Genomic DNA, 4,908 nt, shown 5'->3' on the forward strand with positions numbered 1-4,908 from the left:
CGGTGGAGGCTGCATGTTGCCTGGTCAATAAATCACCTTCATCAACATTGGAGGAAAAGACTCCACAAGAGGTATGGACTGGTAAGAAACCCTCTCTTTCACATCTGATGGTATTTGGATGTGATGCATATGTACATGTTCCAAAGGAGAAAAGAACCAAGTTGGATAGTAAATTTGAAAGGTGCATCTTTGTTGGGTATAAGGATGGTTTAAAAGGTTATAAGATTTGGAACCTAGAAACAAGGAAGGTTGTGTACAGTTGCGATGTGGTGTTTAGAGAGGTGAAATATGTTATTAAACATGAAGTCTTCCCAAAGGAACATGAGAAGATAGAGTTTGAGCTAAAGGAGGAGGAATCAAACTCTACAGCACAAGAGGAATCAAGAGATGAAGAGCCACAAACTCCAGCTGTGAGAAGATTAGTTTGAGAAAGAAGGCAGTCATAAAGGTATAGTCCAGCTGCTTTCTATTCAAATTTTGCTTTATCTATTATTGATGATGATCCTAGAGCTATCAGGGAAGCAGTAGATTTAGAGGATGGAAAACTCTGGAAAGAGGCCATGGTTGATGAAATGGAATCTTTGCACAAAAGTGAGGCTTGGGATCTGGTGGAGTTGTCAGCTGGAAGGAAACTTATTGGCAGTAAATGGGTGTTCAAGAAGAAGGTGAATGCAAAAGGCAAGGTAGAAAAATACAAAGCTCGATTAGTAGCAAAAGGTTATTCCCAGGCGCTGGGAATTGATTTTGGTGATATTTTTTCTCTTGTTTCCAAGGTATCTTCTATTAGATTACTTTTCTTTGTTGTTATTTCTTTTGATTTTGAGGTAGAACATATGGATGTGACGACAACATTTCTTCAAGGGGATCTGGAAGACGAGATCTACATGAAGCAACCTGAAGGCTTTGCGGTGAAGGGTAAGAAAAAACTAGCATGCAGGTTAAAAAAAGTCTCGGTATGGGTTAAAACAGTCGCCAAGGATGTGGTATCAAAAATTTGATACATGTATACAAGGACTTGGCTTCACTAGAAGCAAAGAGGATCATTGTGTGTATTTTAAATTAATTGGTGACCATGTTATTTATTTGGTCTTATATGTGGATGATATGTTGTTGATTGGAAATAACAAAGAAATTATCCAAGAATTGAAGACCCAATTGTCCTCCAAATTCGACATGAAAGATCTTGGTGTTGCAAACTATATTTTGGGCATGGAAATTAAACGAGACTGAGAAAAAAGGAAGCTTTGGTTAAACCAGAGCAAGTATGTCGAGACAATAATGCAGAGGTTTAATATGCAGGATAGTAAACCGGTGAAGGTTCATATTCCTGTCGGTGTGAAGTTATCTGTTGAACAGTGTCCCAAGACACAAGAAGAGGAAGAGGACAAGACTTGTGTTCCATACGCAAGTGCAATCGGTAGCCTGATGTATGTACTAGACCAGACATTGCACATGGAGTGGGAGTATTGAGTAGATTTATGTCAAACCAAGGAAGGAGCATTGGACAACAGTGAAGTGGGTTTTCAGGGATTTGAGTGGCACTAGTGATTATGGTCTGTGCTACCAAGGAAGACCAAGATTGGATACAGTTTTGAACATCCATGGATTTGTTGATGTAGATTGGGCTGGAAATCTGGATCAGAGAAGATCTACAAGTGGGTATGTATTTAACCTATTTGGAGGTGCAGTTAGTTGCATGAGCAAGAGATAGTCTGTAGTGGAACTTTCAACTACAAAGGCAGAATACATGGCAGACACCAATGCAAGCAAGGAAGTAGTTTGGTTGCAGAGATTGTGTTCAAGTATGGGATTGGTACAACGAGCTATAAGGATAGACTGTGATAGCCAAAGTGAGTTTTTCTTGGCAAAGAACTCTGCTTATCATTCAAATACAAAGTGCATTGATGTTTAATATCACTTTTAAGGGATATGGTTGAAGACAAAAAGGTGTTGCTGGTAAAGATGGACACTTTGAAGAATACTGCAGATGCATTAACAAAGTCTGTGAGCTCTTAGAAGTTCTCTTGGTTTAGAGAAAAAATGGGCATTTCAAAGTTGGACCAATGACTAAGCTCTCATGTGGCCCCCTATGGAAAGAAAACAACAAGTGGGAGAATGTTGTGTATATGTTATATTCTTTCCATGGCTATCCCCATGCATCGAGCGCAACAAAGGGGTCACAGGGGGTATGACAGCCCCCCCTGTTGAGGGGTTTGAGGGGGGTGGCATCCCCCCTCTACTGGGTGCATGGCAGCACCCTAGGGAAAAAAATTGGACCCTATATTAGGTCGGTGAACCTACCTATGGTTTTGTGCGTGGTTTTCGCACATGGTTTTGGGCATGATGGTTTTCTACCCATGGTATTTTGTAGATCCAGTCAAGGGAACTACGGTTATGTTCTAATCCAGGGTTAATGGATTGGGGTTTATGGCTGCTTCGGCATGTATATATATGTATTGTAAGATTGAAACGAATATAATGAAAAATCAATATGATAGTCCCTTATTAAGAGAATTCTTCGGCTAAAATCACATGATAGAATATTTGTCGACGTGTTTCGAACCAACCAGTGTGGTTCATCATCAGGGCAAGTTGAAGGATCAGATCTAGAATGCATGTTAAATAGTTAGAGCAGAACTTCCAACAGCTATAATTATTGACCAGGTAATGGCTAGATTGACTACCTAACGGCTATATTAGACGAGGGAATGGCTAGTTTGACTAGACACAGGGAAAAGGGGGCAAAAGACCAATTTGTAACTTAATTTGAGGTTTTTTATTAAATTAATGGTTAGTTAATTTATTAAATTACAAGTAAATTTATACAATACATATAACTACTAAGGATTAATAATATTAAAATAATCATATTTTTAAAATAATTAAATAATATTTTAATTGTTTATTACCAATTTGTAACTTAGTTTGAGGTTTTTTATTAAATTAATAGTTAGTTAATTTATTAAATTACAAGTAGATTTATACAATATATATAACTACTAAGGATTAATAATATTAAAATATTTTTAAAATAATTAAATAATATTTTAAATTTAATTGTTTATTAAAATTTAAGATCTAAGAAAATTATTTTTCTTATATTAATTAAGTTGAATTATTATATAAATGGTTAGTTATACCATTACTTATTTTATGTAATTCACGAGCTAGAAAAATTCTATTCAGGTACTTGATAACTAATATATTATTAATCTAATGAAGTTAATGTGTTAACCTTATTTTAAATAAATTCAAGGATATTATTAATAGGTTTTATACTAGATCCCTATTATTATATTAATATTATTACTATTAATTGTATAGGGAGGAAATGACTAGGAGGTGAGGGCTGGGATCCAGCATCTGTTGATCTTCCACCCGTCATCTCTATTGAGATTGCTTGGCCTCCTTTCGATCTCAATGGCTTCCCTAAATTTACGGTGGTGGAACTGCGAAATTCTAGCAATGACATCGGCCTCCTCAATACAAACATGATGTTTGGTCTTCTCCACATGCTCAGCTAATGCGGAAGACTTAGTTCTCCCGTGCTTAAGATCAGCTGTGTGCTCACTGATTCTTTGATTAATGGAGCGCCCAGTCTCACCAATATAGGGGGTCCCACAGGAACAAGGAATAATATAGACCCCTTTCATGTCCTTAGGGTCGATAGGATCCTTCACCGATCGGAGGGATTTACGAATGGTGTTAAGGGGTCTAAAGGTCGAGGGGACATTATGCTTCCTCAGAATCCTCGCAATCCTGTCAGTGGTCCCTTGAACAAAAGGAAGATGGACCCCTGGGATACGTTCTTTAGGTTCTTTTTTAACCACTGAATTCTTGGAAGCTTTGAGGAAAGCCTTCTGACCCAAGTACTTGCTATAACCATTCTCGACAAAGACCTTGAGAAGATGGGATTTTTCTTTCTCGAAGCTCTTTTCATCAGAGATCCTTAGGGCACGAGTAGCGAGAGTGTTGAGAACGCCTAACTTCTGAGCCGGGAAATGATGGGAACTGGCATGGAGATATTGCTCAGTATGTGTTTTCTTCCGAAACACCTGGTGGGATAGGGAACCATCCATATTCTTAGAAATAAGAATATCAAGGAAAGGGAGGCAACCATCAACTTCCTGTTCCATGGTGAATTTAATGGCGGCAGACAGACTGTTAAGATGATGGAAGAAGAAATCTAACTCCTTTTTTTGGGATCTAGGGGAAAATCTTTGTGTATATTTGTTTTATGTTTTATGCTCTTGCCATTGTTTATTTTCTATTTTTTAGAATTCGTATGCATGTAATTTATGTACGGGGTTAAAACCTACAATCATGTTTAAGAGGGGGCTGACGTGGCCAACCCACCCCATGCAACAGACATGTGAACATGGATTACCACTCTTCATTCATATGCTAGACAACAATATACTCAACCACTCTAAGCAGAGAGACCTTGCTCTCCAATTTATCTGTTATGTTTGGGCTTCTCCCTTGGTGCAAGTGGAACAATTCCCTCAAGAAATTGATAGTAGGAAGATTTTCCTCCTATGGAAAATTTAGAGTTGGTGTGTATTCGATGGAATTTCTCTAAGGTTCATGCATTAGATTTTTTTTTCTTTAGTCATGAATCAGCATGCACTTGCACTTTATGCAAACTAGATTAAGGGATTGAAGGTCTTCAGATCACGCACTTGCCACTGAGAAATGGTAAAGGGATAGGCTTGGAGAAAGTAGGGGTTACATCTTCCAGATAATAACAACAAATTCAGCGCTCAACGCTACAGGAGCGAAAGGTGTCAACCTTCATCTAGCTCAAACGTCTTCGTTGGTTCGGGTTTGGAGGGATGGTCAATAATGGGTAATGTTTTATATATCAAATTCCTCTAGTTTAGTCATTCATTCTCTGGTTATGTTTTT

The sequence above is a fragment of the Pinus tabuliformis genome, chromosome 9, assembly GCF_031772625.1.
Source record: "Pinus tabuliformis cultivar Carrire ecotype Pingquan chromosome 9, CPIR1, whole genome shotgun sequence".
NCBI lineage: Eukaryota > Viridiplantae > Streptophyta > Pinopsida > Pinales > Pinaceae > Pinus > Pinus tabuliformis.